The 16,239-nt window shown below is 48.0% G+C and overlaps 1 protein-coding gene across 7 annotated transcripts in view; it reads right to left on the reverse strand.

Annotated features, from left to right (window-relative positions):
- The window catches only part of ARMC1 (armadillo repeat containing 1), a 156,968-nt gene that overhangs the window by 124,618 nt on the left and 16,111 nt on the right, over positions 1 to 16,239 (reverse strand). For 5 of the 7 annotated variants that reach the window (XM_063923795.1, XM_063923800.1, XM_063923799.1 and 2 more), the window contains exon 2: positions 15,964 to 15,986. The exons of the other annotated variants lie outside the window; for them this stretch is intronic. The gene's annotated coding sequence lies outside the window, so the exon portion shown is untranslated. The remainder of the gene's footprint in view (positions 1 to 15,963; positions 15,987 to 16,239) is intronic. 7 annotated transcript variants of the gene reach the window in all.

A 16,239-nucleotide genomic window follows, 5' to 3' on the forward strand; every position in this document is an offset into this window, starting at 1 on the left:
TGTAGGAGCATAACTAATGTCCTCTCAAACATCCTAGCTGGGTGACAATAGGCCATCTCCAGTTACCTGACAATTATAGCACCTGCATACTGTGTATCAGTATCTGGGTAATGAGAGAGCTGAGAAGAGACATGCACTGCAGGCGATTGTGAACAAAATTACAATTGTTAGCAGGAGTTTCCGGATTATAATCCTAACCACATACACTGCTATATCACACAGGGTGTGACACTGAAAGAGACCACAAATCCCCAATAATCAGATTGTGTGGCTTTTTGAGAAATGCATTTGGCAGATGAGGGGGTAGGGGGTCTGGAGCCACCGCGGGTGGTGGCGAGAGGGCCACGGATGGGGCTCGGAGGTACTGCGAATGGGGAAGGGGCGAGTAATATTTCTCCTGCTTCTCCTCCTGGAAGCAGCTAAGCTGCGGTCCTCTCCCTTTGGCAGTGGCTCTCCCGGAGAATCGCACAGCAGCCAGTCACTATTGTTAGCTCCGGTGTCCCAACGCGCCACTATACAGGGAAGAAGATGAACTCAATAAACTACAGCTTCCAGCAGGCCTTAGCGCCAGAATCCTTCGGCGCTAAGGGCTGCTGGGAGCTGTAGTTTATTTAGTGCGTCTACTTCCCTGTATTGCGGCACGTTGGGACACCGGCGCTAACAATAGTGACTGGCTAGCAGAACTGACTGACTCGCTGAATCAATGTAAAAGGTGAGAGAGCTGTGCAGTGTCAGTGACACTGCACACCCAGTGCACTGCACAGCACTGTCACCTTTTACATTGCTTCAGCGTCCACATTAGCCTCCGTGATATCACCCACTCTATCCGTTACATTAGCCATCTCGGGGCTTCCAGGCCGGCAGGCCAGGTGCTGTGTTGCGGAGTCAGGGCCTCTGGGGATCTGTGCGTAGCTGTGGTGGGGAGGCACTTCTGTGACATCACACGCAGGGAAGGCTCCAGGGCTCAGAGAGTACGCGGCACAGGGAGGACTATGAAAGCCTTCTGCTGCACCGCTTTCATACACATCTATGCCGGTGGGCGCAGCAGCTTTTGTTCCACCTGCGCCGCGGTTAGGGAGTGGGGATTGTTGATGCCGGCGGGGGCAGGCGGACTGGCGGCAGGACATAGGGAGTCATTCCGACCTGATCGTAGCTGTGCTAAATTTAGCACAGCTACGATCACTTACACTGACATGCTGGGGGACGACCAGCACAGGGCTAGTCCGCCCCGCATGTCAGCCCTCCCTCCCCTTCCCCGCACAAGTACAAAAGCATTGCACAGCGGCGATGCATTTGTACTTGGAGTAACTCCCAGCCAGCGCAGCTCCTGCGGCTGGCCGGGAGTTACTCGTCGGTGCCCTGGTCGCAGCGGCTGCGTTGGCCGGACCGTAGCCACAAAACGGCAGCCAAACGCCGCCGTGCCCCCTCCTCCCAGCGAACGCCTCTGCCTGTCAATCAGGCAGAGGCGATCGCTAGGCAACGACAGCCGTCAGCTGTCAGCCAAGCGCTGGCGCACTGTGGTGTTGGCGCATGCGCAATTCTGACCTCATCGCTGCGCTGCGATGAACTGCAGCGAGCGATCAGGTCAGAATGACCCCCATAGGATGCTGCAGTAAAAGTTTTTTTCCCCCCTATCTACAGCGCAGAGACTTGCTGCAGATGCAGTGGCATACCCTCCAGCTGTACCTTTTTGGCTTGTACAGGACCTTTTTTTTTTATGGTCTGTACTGATTTTTGGCTGTCCAAACTGCCATTGAAAGTATAGGAAAAGGGGGCGTGGCCATGACATTGTGCCCGTGGCCACGCTCCCTTTTCGAGTTTGTCCCGATTTTTATGTGTAAATGGTTGGAGGGTATGTTGCTAGAGATGCAGTGGGCCTATTTTGGGGTATGGACCTGGATCTGCAGCTCCATCAGCCCCATTGTTAATCCTGCTATGGGAACACACAGCAGCCAAAGGGCAGAGCCTCCCATTGGATGTAACCTGTGTGAGAGGGCGTTTCTCACCCAATCAGCTGTGGACTGGGTGTGATAGACCTGCTGCTAACCCAATGAGAGCTCCTAGCCACTCCCAGCGTTATCCACACAGTCACAGAGTGACAGATCTGGGCAATTATATAGGAGATAATACGCTGCCACTCACCTTTGTGCACCTGCGGCCACTAGATGGCGCCCGAAGGAGCAATTCAAGTATTGCTCAGCTCAAGAAAACAGCCGCTGGCACTGACATAACTGTTGCCGTCATTTTGATGGGCTGCTGACTAGTTATTTACACACACATTTACGTGTGTATATAAATACATACGTTTTAACTGTCACATATTTCAGGGTACAAGTTTACAGAAGACAGACATATTTAGGAACTATAGCGCAGAAGAAAAGATGTTTTGCCCATAGCAATCACTCAGATGTATTTCGGTATGGCACTAGGCACCGGACACAGAGAAAACGTGATTTTGGTACTTACCGGTAAATCCATTTCTCAGATTCCACAGGGGACACTGGAGGACCTTTACGGTGGGGTATAGATGGTGGTCCAGTGGGAGCCTGGCACTTTAAATTGTTTACAATAGTGACAGACTCCTCCCCTCTATGCCCCCCCCCCCCCCCACAGACCAGTTTGAAAACGGAGCCAGAGGAGCCGTCTCAACATACTCGAACAGAGGAGGTGATGACATATAGAAACAGAAAAAGACAAGGTTAACACAAAACAACAACAATCGTAACCGTAATTGTCATCAGTCAACTGAACCGGAGAGAGCTCTCCAACAATCTCCTAACCTTTTCTCCAGGTTAGGAGATTGTTGGAGAGTTTCTCCGGTTCAGTTGACTAAGGACAATTACGGTTACGATTGTTGTTGTTTTGTGTTAACCTTGTTTTTTTCTGTTTCTATATGTCACCACCTTGAGTATGTCGAGACGTCTCCTCTCGGGCTCAGTTTTCAAACTGGTCTGTGGGAAGGGGGGGCATAGAGGGGAGGAGTCTGTCACTATACTAAACAATTTAAAGTGCCAGGCTCCCACTGGACCATCATCTATACCCCACCGTAAAGGTCCTCCAGTGTCCCCTGTGGAATCGGAGAAATGGATTTACCGTTAAGTACCAAAATCCCGTTTTCTCCTTCATCCACTAGGGGACACAGGAGGATCTTTACGGTGGGGACGTCCCAGAGCTCCCAATACGGGTGGTAAAGCGCTGAGAATCCTGAAGCACCGCTCGGCCAAACTGAGAAGCCAAAGCTGCAAAGGTATCAAATTTGTATAAATTTGATAAATGTATGTTTCCGCAACCAAGTTGCTGCTCTACACAACTGTTGCAGAGAAACTCCTTTATCAGCCGCCCAGGAAGAACCAACGGATCTAGTGGAGTGGACCGAAACAGAGCTTGGTGGATGAAGCGAGGCTACAAGATAAGCTTCACTAATACTAAATTTGATCCAACGAGCTAAACTTTGTTTTGAGGCCGGCCAACCTGGCCTGGCAGTATCAGAGAACGAAGACAGTATAAGTCTTGCGTAAATCAGCTCTTCGTTCTACGTAAACACGTAGGGCTCGAACTACATCCAGGGATCTCGAAGGAGGAGAACTGCCTGATAGCACCGGGACTACAATAGGTTAATTAATGTGAAATGCTGAAACAACCTTAGGTTGAAATGATCTATGAGTGCGTAGTTCCGCTCTGTCCTCATGAAATATTAAATATGGAGGACGGCACAACAGAGCTCCTAATTTAGAAACCCGCCGCACCAAAGCCAGGGCTAGAAGTAAAACTACTTTCCATGTAAGAAATTTCAACTCCACTGATTCCAGTGGTTCAAATAAAGATGACTAAAAATGTGAGAACTATATCCAGATCCCAAGGAGCAGTAGGAGGGATAAAATAAGAATTTACTTACCGATAATTCTATTTCTCGTAGTCCGTAGTGGATGCTGGGGACTCCGTCAGGACCATGGGGTTTAGCGGCTCCGCAGGAGACAGGGCACAATAATAAAAGCTTTAGGATCAGGTGGTGTGCACTGGCTCCTCCCCCCATGACCCTCCTCCAAGCCTCAGTTAGGATACTGTGCCCGGACGAGCGTGCATAATAAGGAAGAAGGATATTGAATCCCGGGTAAGACTCATACCAGCCACACCAATCACACCGTACAACCTGTGATCTGAACCCAGTTAACAGTATGATAACAACGAAGGAGCCTCTGAAAAGATGGCTCACAACAAGAATAACCCGATTTTTGTAACAATAACTATGTACAAGTATTGCAGACAATCCGCACTTGGGATGGGCGCCCAGCATCCACTACGGACTACGAGAAATAGAATTATCGGTAAGTAAATTCTTATTTTCTCTAACGTCCTAAGTGGATGCTGGGGACTCCGTCAGGACCATGGGGATTATACCAAAGCTCCCAAACGGGCGGGAGAGTGCGGATGACTCTGCAGCACCGAATGAGAGAACTCCAGGTCCTCCTCAGTCAGGGTGTGCCCCTGACCAAGTAGCAGCTCGGCAAAGTTGTAAAGCCGAGACCCCTCGGGCAGCCGCCCAAGATGAGCCCACTTCCTTGTGGAATGGGATTTTACTGATTTTGGCTGTGGCAAGTCTGCCACAGAATGTGCAAGCTGAATTGTACTACAAATCCAGCGAGCAATCGTCTGCTTAGAAGCAGGAACACCCATCTTGTTGGGTGCATACAGGCTAAACAGCGAGTCAGATTTTCTGACTCCAGTCGTCCTGGAAACATATATTTTCAGGGCCCTGACAACGTCAAGTAACTTGGAGTCCTCCAAGTCCCTAGTAGCCGCAGGTACCACAATAGGTTGGTTCATGTGAAAAACAGAAAACACCTTAAGGAGAAATTGAGGACGAGTCCTCAATTCTGCCCTGTCAGAATGAAAAATTAAGTAAGGGCTTTTATATGATAAAGCCGCCCATTCTGACACACGCCTGGCTGAAGCCAGGGCTAATAGAATCTTCACCTTCCATGTGAAATATTTTAATTCCACAGTGGTGAGTGGATCAAACCAATGTGACTTTAGGAAACTCAAAACAACATTGAGATCCCAAGGTGCCACTGGGGGCACAAAAGGAGGCTGTATATGCAGTACCCCTTTTACAAACGTCTGAACTTCAGGCACTGAAGCCAGTTCTTTCTGGAAGAAATTCGACAGGGTCGAAATTTGAACCTTAATGGACCCTAATTTTAGGCCCATAGACAGTCCTGTTTTCAGGAAATGTAGGAAACGACCCAGTTGGAATTCCTCTGTAGGGACCTTCTTGGCCTCACACCACGCAACATATTTTCGCCAAATGCGGTGAAAATGTTTTGCGGTTACATCCTTCCTGGCTTCGACCAGGGTAGGGATGACTTCATCTGGAATGCCCTTTCAGGATCCGGCGTTCAACTGCCATGCCGTCAAACGCAGCCGCGGTAAGTCTTGGAACAGACAAGGCCCCTGCTGGAGCAGGTCCTCTCTTAAAGGTAGAGGCCACGGTTCTTCCGTGAGCATCTCTTGAAGTTCCGGGTACCAAGTCCTTCTTGACCCATCCGGAACCACGAGTATCGTTCTTACTCATCTCCTTCTTATGATTCTCAGTACTTTTGGTATGAGATGCATAGGAGGGAACACATACCCTGACTGGTACACCCACAGTGTTACCAGAGCGTCCACCGCTATTGCCTGAGGGTCCCTTGACCTGGCGCAATATCTGTCTAGTTTTTTGTTCAGGCGGGACGCCATCATGTCCACCTTTGGTTTTTCCCAACGGTTTACAATCATGTGGAAGACTTCCCGCTGAAGTCCCCACTCTCCCGGGTGGAGGTTATGCCTGCTGAGGAAGTCTGCTTCCCAGTTTACCACTCCCGGAATTAACACTGCTGAGAGTGTTATCACATGATTTTTCGCCCAGCGAAGAATCCTTGCAGTTTCTGCCATTTCCCTCCTGCTTCATGTGCCGCCCTGTCTGTTTACGTGGGCGACTGCCGTGATGTTGTCCCATTGGATCAATACCGGCTGACCTTGAAGCAGAGGTCTTGCTAAGCTTAGAGCCTTGTAAATTGCCCTTAGCTCCAGTATATTTATGTGGAGAGAAGTCTCCAGACTTGATCACACTCCCTGGAAATTTTTTCCTTGTGTGACTGCTCCCCAGCCACTCAGGCTGGCATCCGTGGTCACCAGGACCCAGTCCTGAATGTCGAATCTGCGGCCCTTTCATAGATGAGCACTCTGCAGCCACCGCAGAAGAAAACACCCTTGTCCTTGGAGACAGGGTTATCCGCTGATGCATCTGAAGATGCGATCCGGACCATTTTCCCAGCAGATTCCACTGAAAGGTTCTTGCGTGAAATCTACCGAATGGGATCGCTTTGTAAGAAACCACCATTTTTCACAGGACCCTTGTGCAATGATGCACTGATACTTTTCCTGGTTTTAGGAGGTTCCTGACTAGCTCGGATAACTCCCTGGCCTTCTTCTCCGGGAGAAAACATCCTTTTCTGGACTGTGTCCAGAATCATTCCTAGGAACATTAGACGTGTCGTCGGAAAAAGCTGCGATTTTGGAATATTTAGAATCCACTCGTGCTGTCGTAGAACTACTTGAGATAGTGCTACTCCGACCGCCAACTGTTTTCTGGACCTTGCCCTTATCAGGAAAGCGTCCATATTTCTTTTAGGAAGAATCATCATTTCGGCCATTACCATGGTAAAGACCCGGGGTGCCGTGGACAATCCAAACGGCAGCGTCTGAACTGATAGTGACAGTTCTGTACCACGAACCTGAGATACCCTTGGTGAGAAGGGCAAAATTTGGACATGTAGGTAAGCGTCCCTGATATCCAGTGACACCATATCGTCCAGGTTCGCTATCACTGCTCTGAGTGACTCCATCTTGATTTGAACCCTTGTATGTAATTGTTCAAATCTTTTAGATCTCACCGAGCCGTTTGGCTTCAGTACCACAATATAGTGTGGAATAATACCCCTTCCCTTGTTGTAGGAGGGGTACTTTGATTATCACCTGCTGGGAATACAGCCTGTGAATTTTTTCCCAATACTGCCTCCCTGTCGGAGGGAGACGTTGGTAAAGCAGACTTCAGGAACTTGTGAGGGGAAGACGTCTCGAATTTCCAATGTACACCTGGGATACTACGTGTAGGATCCAGGAGTCCACTTGCGAGTGAGCCCACTGCGTGCTGAAACTCTTGAGATGACCCCCCACCGCACCTGAGTCCGCTTGTATGGCCCCAGCGTCATGCTGCGGACTTGGCAGAAGCTGTGGAGGACTTCTGTTCCTGGGAATGGGCTGCCTGCTGCAGTCTTCTTCCCTTTCCTCTAACCCTGGGCAGATATGACTGGCCTTTTGCCCGCCTGCCTTTATGGGTACGAAAGGACTGAGACTGAAAAGACTGTGTCCTTTTCTGCTGAGATGTGACTTGGGGTAACAAAAGTGGATTTTCCAGCTGTTGCCATGGCCACCAGGTCCGATGGACCGCCCCTTTATACGGCAATACTTCCATGTGCCGTCTGGAATCTGCATCACCTGACCACTGTCGTGTCTATAAACATCGTCTGGCAGATATGGACATCACATCTACTCTTGATGCCAGAATGCAAATATCCCTCTGCGCATCTCGCATATATAGAAATGCATCCTTAAAATGCTCTATAGTCAATAAAATATTGTTCCTGTCAAGGGTATCAATATTTTCAGTCAGGAAATCCGACCAAGCCCCCCCAGCGCTGCACATCCAGGCTGAGGCGATTGCTGGTCGTAGTATAACACCAGTATGTGTGTATATACTTTTTAGGATATTTTTCAGCTTCCTATCAGCTGGCTCCTTGAGGGCGGCCGTATCTGGAGACGGTAACGCCACTTGTTTTTATAAGCGTGTGAGCGCCTTATCCACCCTAAGGTGTGTTTCCCAACTCGCCCTCACTTCTGGCGGGAAAGGGTATACCTCCAATAATTTTCTATCGGAGGAAACCCACGTATCATCACACACTTTAATTTATCTGATTCAGGAAAAACTACAAGTAGATTATTCCCACCCTACATAATACCCTTATTTGTGGTACTTGTAGTATCAGAAATATGTAACACCTCCTTCATTGCCCTTAACATGTAACGTGTGGCCCTAAAGGAAAATACGTTTGTTTCTTCACCGTCGACACTGAAGTCAGTGTCCGTGTCTGTGACGACCAACTGAGGTAAATGGGCGTTTTTACAAGCCCCTGACGGTGTCTGAGACGCCTGGACAGGTACTAATTTGTTTGCCGGCCGTCTCATGTCGTCAACCGACCTTGCATCGTGTTGACATTATCACGTAATTCCTAAATAAGCCATCCATTCCGGTGTCGACTCCCTAGAGAGTGACATCACCAATACAGGCAATTTGCTCCGCCTCCTCACCAACATCGTCCTCATACATGTCGACACACACGTACCGACACACAGCACACACACAGGGAATGCTCTGATAGAGGACAGGACCCCACTAGCCCTTTGGGGAGACAGAGGGAGAGTTTGCCAGCACACACCAAAAACGCTATAATTATACAGGGACAACCCCTTATACAAGTGTTTTCCCTTATAGCATTTTCACATATGTAATCATATCGCCAAATAAGTGCCCCCCCTCTCTGTTTTAACCCTGTTTCTGTAGTGCAGTGCAGGGGAGAGCCTGGGAGCCTTCCTCACAGCAGAGCTGAGCAGGAAAATGGCGCCGTGTGCTGAGGAGAATAGGCCCCGCCCCCTAAAACGGCGGGCTCTTCTCCCGGAGTTTGTGAGATCTGGCAGGGGTTAAATACATCCATATAGCCTCAAGGGCTATATGTGATGTATTTTAGCCATAAAAAAGGTATAATACATTGCTGCCCAGGGCGCCCCCCCCAGCGCCCTGCACCCTCAGTGACCGCTGGTATGAAGTGTGCTGACAACAATGGCGCACAGCTGCAGTGCTGTGCGCTACCTTATGAAGACTGAAAGTCTTCTGCCGCCTGTTTCTGGACCTCTGGACCTCTTCAACTTCGGCATCTGCAAGGGGGGTCGGCGGCACGGCTCCGGGACGAACCCCAGGGTGAGACCTGTGTTCCGACTCCCTCTGGAGCTAATGGTGTCCAGTAGCCTAAGAAGCAAATCCATCCTGCACGCAGGTGAGTTTACTTCTCTCCCCTAAGTCCCTCGTAGCAGTGAGCCTGTTGCCAGCAGGACTCACTGAAAATAAAAAACCTAACTTAAACTTTTATTCTAAGCAGCTCAGGAGAGCCACCTAGATTGCACCCTTCTCGGCCGGGCACAAAAATCTAACTGAGGCTTGGAGGAGGGTCATGGGGGGAGGAGCCAGTGCACACCACCTGATCCTAAAGCTTTTATTATTGTGCCCTGTCTCCTGCGGAGCCGCTAAACCCCATGGTCCTGACGGAGTCCCCAGCATCCACTTAGGACGTTAGAGAAATGGAGGTTTAAGGCGGATAACTCCCTGAAGGAAGGTCTGTACTTCTGGGAGTAAGGTCAATTTTTTTCTGGAAAAAAGGCAGAAACCTGAACCCTGAGTGATCCAATACTCAACCCAGCAGAGAAACCAGCCTGGAGGAAAAGGAGACGCTTAGCCAATGCAAAAGAAGTAGCAGAAAACTAACGCTGCTCACACCAAGAGATGTAGACCTTCCATATGCGGTAATAGTGCTTTGAAGTGACCTCTTTTCTAGCACGCAGCATTGTAGGGATAACTAGTGATGTAATTCTTTTTTGTTTTAAGATTACCCTTTCAACAGCCACGCCGTCAAACGTAGCCGCTGTAAGTTTGGATAAACGAAAGGTCCCTGCATTAGTAGATCTTGTCGTAGAGGTATAGGCCAAGGGTCGTCTAATAGTAAGTAATGTAGGTCGCTGTACCACGTTCTTAAAGGCCAGTCTGGTGCCACGAGTAGGACCCTGACCCCTTCTCATTTGATCCGTTTGAGTAGACACAGTAACAGCGGAAACGGAGGAAAAAGATACACAAACTGGAAATTCCAGTCAGTGCATCCACCGCTTCTGCCGTGGGATCCCTGGTGCGAGATACCAAGGAAGTTTGTGGTGCCTTCTGGGCGCCATGAGATCTATCTGCAGAAGTCCCCATCGATTTACCAGCCGCTGAAAAACTTGAGGATGCAATTCCTATTTGCCCGGATGCATATCCTGATGACTTACAGTTGTGCTCATAAATTTACATACCCTAGCAGAATTTGTGATTTTCTGGCCATTTGTCAAGAGAATATGAATGATAACTCACAAACGTTTCTTTCACTCATGGTTAGTGGTTGGGTGAAGCCATTTATTGTCAAACAACTGTGTTTACTCTTTTACAAATCATAATGACAACAGAAACTACAAATGACCCTGATCAAAAGTTTACATACCCTGGAGATTTTGGCCTGATAACATGCACACAAGTTGCCACAAACAGGTTTGAATGGCTACTAAAGGTAACCATCCTCACCTGTGATCTGTTTGCTTGTAATCAGTGCGTGTGTACAAAAGATCAGTGAGTTTCTGGACTCCTGAAAGACCCTTGCATCTTTCATCCAGTGCTGCACTGACGTGTCTGGATTATGAGTCATAGGGAAGGCAAAAGAATTGTCAAAGGATCTGCGGGGAAAAGGTAATTGAACTGTATAAAACAGGAAAGGGATATAAAAAGATATCCAAGCAATTGAGAATGCCAATCAGCAGTGTTCAAACTCTAATTAAGAAATGGAAAATGAGGGATTCTGTGGAAACCAAATCACGGTCAGGTAGACCAACAAAATTTCAGCCACAACTGCCAGGAAATTGTTCGGGATGCAAAGAAAAATCCACAAATAACTTCAGCTGAAATACTAGACTCTCTGGAAAAAAGTGGTGTGGTTGTTTCAAGATGCACAATAAGGAGGCATTTGAAGAAAAATGGGCTGCATGGTCGAGTCGCCAGAAGAAAGCCATTACTACGCAAATGCCACAAAGCATCCCGCTTACAATACTCCAAACAGCACAGAGACAAGCCTCAAAACTTCTGGAACAAAGTCATTTGGAGAGATGAGACCAAAATTGAACTTTTTGGCCACAACCATAAACGTTACATTTGGAGAGGAGTCAACAAGGCCTATGATGAAAGGTACACCATTCCTACTGTGAAACACGGAGGTGGATCGCTGATGTTTGGGGATGTGTGAGCTAAAAAGGCACTGGAAACTTGGTCAAAATTGATGGCAAGATAAATTCAGCATGTTATCAGAAAATACTGGAGGAAAATTTGCACTCATCAGCCCAGTAGCTGCACATGGGACGTACTTGGACGTTCCAACATGACAATGATCCAAAACACAAGGCCAAGTCGAACTGTCACTGGCTACAGCAGAATAAAGTGAAGGTTCTGGAGTGGCCATCTCAGTCTCCTGACCTCAATATCATTGAGCCACTCTGGGGAGATCTCAAACGTGCAGTTCATGCAATACAGCCCAAGAATTTACAGGAACTGGAGGCTTTTTGCCAAGAAGAATGGGCAGCTTTACCATCTGAGAAAATAAAGATCCTCATCCACAACTACCACAAAAGACTTCAAGCTGTCATTGATGTTAAAGGGGGCAATACACGGTATTAAGAACTGGGGTATGTAAACTTTTGATCAGGGTCATTTGGGTAGTTTTCTGTTGTCATTATGATTTAAAAAGAGTAAACAGTTGTTTGACAATAAATGGCTTCACCCAACCACTAACCATGAGTGAAAGAAAAGTTTGTGAGTTATCATTCATATTCTCTGACAAATGGCCAGAAAATGAAAAAATCTGATATGTAAACTTATGAGCACAACTGTAAGTAATCGGCTTCCCAATTTTCCACTCCTGGTATGAACACCGACGATATTGCTACCGCATACCTTTCGGCCCATAGGAGGGATAAATCCTCTGCTGCACAGTGTCCATGATCATACCTAGGAACTGAAGCCGCTGTGTTGGTTGCAAGTGAGATTTTTGGACAGTGATGATCCAACCGTGTCTCATGAGAAAGGCTTGGGCTATGCTCAGGTCGTTTATTAATTTCTCTTCTAACAGGGACCTTAGGAGCGGATCGTCCAAGTTAGGAAAAAAATAAGATTTTACTCACCGGTAAATCTATTTCTCGTAGTCCGTAGTGGATGCTGGGGACTCCGTAAGGACCATGGGGAATAGACGGGCTCCGCAGGAGACTGGGCACTCTATAAGAAAGATTTGGTACTATCTGGTGTGCACTGGCTCCTCCCTCTATGCCCCTCCTCCAGACCTCAGTTAGGATACTGTGCCCGGAAGAGCTGACACAAGAAGGAAGGATTTTGAATCCCGGGTAAGACTCCTACCAGCCACACCAATCACACCGTATAACTCGTGATACTATACCCAGTTAACAGTATGAAATATAACAGAGCCTCTCAACAGATGGCTCAACAATAACCCTTTAGTTAGGCAATAACTATATACAAGTATTGCAGACAATCCGCACTTGGGATGGGCGCCCAGCATCCACTACGGACTACGAGAAATAGATTTACCGGTGAGTAAAATCTTATTTTCTCTGACGTCCTAGTGGATGCTGGGGACTCCGTAAGGACCATGGGGATTATACCAAAGCTCCCAAACGGGCGGGAGAGTGCGGATGACTCTGCAGCACCGAATGAGAGAACTCAAGGTCCTCCTCAGCCAGGGTATCAAATTTGTAGAATTTAGCAAACGTGTTTGCCCCTGACCAAGTTGCAGCTCGGCAAAGTTGTAAAGCCGAGACCCCTCGGGCAGCCGCCCAAGATGAGCCCACTTTCCTCGTGGAATGGGCTTTCACTGATTTAGGATGCGGCAATCCAGCCGCAGAATGCGCCAGCTGAATTGTGCTACAAATCCAGCGAGCAATAGTCTGCTTAGAAGCAGGAGCACCTATCTTGTTGGGTGCATACAGGACAAAAAGCGAGTCAGTCTTCCTGACTCCAGCCGTCCTGGAAACAAAGTTTCAAGGCCCTGACTACATCCAGTAACTTGGAATCCTCCAAGTCCCTAGTAGCCGCAGGCACCACAATAGGTTGGTTCAAGTGAAAAGCAGATACCACCTTAGGGAGAAACTGGGGACGAGTCCTCAATTCTGCCCTATCCATATGGAAAATCAGATAAGGGCTTTTACAAGACAAAGCCGCCAATTCTGACACACGCCTGGCCGAAGCCAAGGCCAATAACATGACCACTTTCCACGTGAGATATTTCAGATCCACAGTTTTAAGTGGTTCAAACCAATGTGATTTTAGGAAACTCAACACCACATTGAGATCCCAAGGTGCCACGGGAGGCACAAAAGGGGGCTGAATATGAAGCACTCCCTTTACAAAAGTCTGAACTTCAGGCAGTGAAGCCAGTTCTTTCTGGAAGAAAATCGACAGGGCCGAAATCTGGACCTTAATGGAACCCAATTTTAGGCCCATAGTCACTCCCGACTGTAGGAAGTGCAGAAACCGACCCAGCTGAAATTCCTCTGTTGGGGCCTTCCTGGCCTCACACCACGCAACATATTTTCGCCAAATACGGTGATAATGGTTCGCGGTTACTTCTTTCCTGGCTTTTATCAGCGTAGGAATGACTTCCTCCGGAATGCCCTTTTCCTTTAGGATCCGGAATTCAACCGCCATGCCGTCAAATGCAGCCGCGGTAAGTCTTGGAACAGACAGGGCCCCTGCTGTAGCAGATCCTGTCTGAGCGGTAGAGGCCATGGGTCCTCTGATATCATTTCTTGAAGTTCTGGGTACCAAGCCCTTCTTGGCCAATCCGGAACCACGAGTATCGTTCTTACTCCTCGCCTTCTTATTATTCTCAGTACCTTTGGTATGAGAGGCAGAGGAGGGAACACATAAACCGACTGGTACACCCACGGTGTCACTAGAGCGTCCACAGCTATCGCCTGAGGGTCCCTTGACCTGGCGCAATATCTCTTTAGCTTTTTGTTGAGGCGGGACGCCATTGTCTGCTGAGAAAGTCTGCTTCCCAGTTGTCCACTCCCGGAATGAACACTGCTGACAGTGCTAAGACGTGATTTTCCGCCCATCGGAGAATCCTTGTGGCTTCTGCCATCGCCACCCTGCTTCTTGTGCCGCCCTGTCGGTTCACATGGGCGACTGCCGTGATGTTGTCTGACTGGATCAGTACCGGCTGGTTTTGAAGCAGGGGTTTTTGCCTGACTTAGGGCATTGTAAATGGCCCTCAGTTCCAGAATATTTATGTGTAGGGAAGTCTCCTGACTTGACCATAGTCCTTGGAAGTTTCTTCCCTGTGTGACTGCTCCCCAGCCTCGAAGGCTGGCATCCGTGGTCACCAGGACCCAGTCCTGTATGCCGAAACTGCGGCCCTCTAGAAGATGAGCACTCTGCAGCCACCACAGTAGAGACACCCTGGTCCTTGTAGACAGGGTTATCCGTTGATGCATCAGAAGATGCGATCCCGACCACTTGTCCAAGAGGTCCCACTGGAAGGTCCTCGCATGGAACCTGCCGAATGGAATAGCTTCGTATGAAGCCACCATTTTTCCCAGGACTCGTGGGCAGTGATGCACCGAAACCCGTTTCGGTTTTAGGAGGTCTCTGACTAGAGATGACAGCTCCTTGGCTTTCTCCTGCGGGAGAAACACTTTTTTCAGTTCTGTGTCCAAAATCATCCCCAGGAACAGTAAGCGAGTGGAAGGAACCAGTTGTGACTTTGGAATGTTTAGAATCCAGCCATGCTGTTGTAGCACTTCCCGAGATAGTGCTACTCCGCCCAGTAACTGCTCCCTGGACCTCGCCTTTATAAGGAGATCGTCCAAGTACGGGATAATCAAAACTCCCTTTTTTCGAAGGAGTATCATCATTTCTGCCATTACTTTGGTAAACACCCTCGGTGCCGTGGACAGTCCAAACGGTAGTGTCTGGAATTGGTAATGGCAATCCTGTACCACAAATCTGAGGTACTCCTGGTGAGGAAGGTAAATGGGGACATGCAGGTAAGCATCCTTGATGTCCAGGGATACCATGTAATCCCCCTCGTCCAGGCTTGCAATAACCGCCCTGAGCGATTCCATCTTGAACTTGAATTTTGTTATGTAAGTGTTCAAGGATTTCAAATTTAAAATGGGTCTCACCGAACCGTCTGGTTTCGGTACCACAAACAGTGTGGAATAGTAGCCCCGGCCTTGTTGAAGTAGGGGTACCTTGACTATCACCTGCTGGGAATACAGCTTGTGAATGGCCTCTAGCACAGCCTCCCTGCCCGAGGGAGTCGTCGGTAAGGCCGATTTGAGGAAACGGCGGGGGGGAGGCGCCTCGAATTCCAGCTTGTACCCCTGAGATACTACTTGAAGGATCCAGGGGTCCACCCGTGAGCGAGCCCACTGATCGCTGAAATTCTTGAGGCGGCCCCCCACCGTACCTGGCTCCGCCTGTGGAGCCCCACCGTCATGCGGCGGATTTGAAAGCATATGGTATGCAGCAAATTCAGTTGGGCATTAGAGGGGGCAACATTGACAATGAATTGCTAAGATTGGAGACAAAACTCATTTTTCTAATGGGTAGCTTGCAACCAGTGGGGCTAAACGAATATAACAGCTATCTCCCGTTCCTATAAAGAGTATTTTACTCCCAGGAAACGAATTTAAGACTATTATCATGTTTTATGTTTCTTTCCCCCATCATTTCAACCAGGAGTCTTTAGTGGATCTATGTATACATTAAGACAACAGGACACCCAGCTTTGCCTATACTATTTGATATAACATATCAAGTGTTGTATCTATAACCTTTAATAAAAATGTCTGTAACAAAATATGATACTATTAAACATTGATCAATACAGACAATCTCTGGATATTGGTAAAAATACAGGGAACCTGAGCAGGCTCCTAATGAAATTACAGAATTATCAGGATGAAATCCAAATCAATAATCATGTCTGATGACTATATACTTACCACAGGATTGGACGAGATGAACCCTATAAAAACATTGGAGAGAGAATAGATCAATTAATTGATCAAATGAGTGAAAACTATACAAATTATAATCTATAATTAAAAAGGAGAATCATAAGGCACTTAATTATATCCCTACTCATGATTATAAGGGGAATAAGTAAATAGTAGGAGTTATCAGCAAATGATAATATGAGGTACATATCCTATGAAGGAGAATAATAGATCAATGATACTTATCACTGGATAATCAGGTGATTCTCTTGATACCAGGTA

The sequence above is a fragment of the Pseudophryne corroboree genome, chromosome 5, assembly GCF_028390025.1.
Source record: "Pseudophryne corroboree isolate aPseCor3 chromosome 5, aPseCor3.hap2, whole genome shotgun sequence".
NCBI lineage: Eukaryota > Metazoa > Chordata > Amphibia > Anura > Myobatrachidae > Pseudophryne > Pseudophryne corroboree.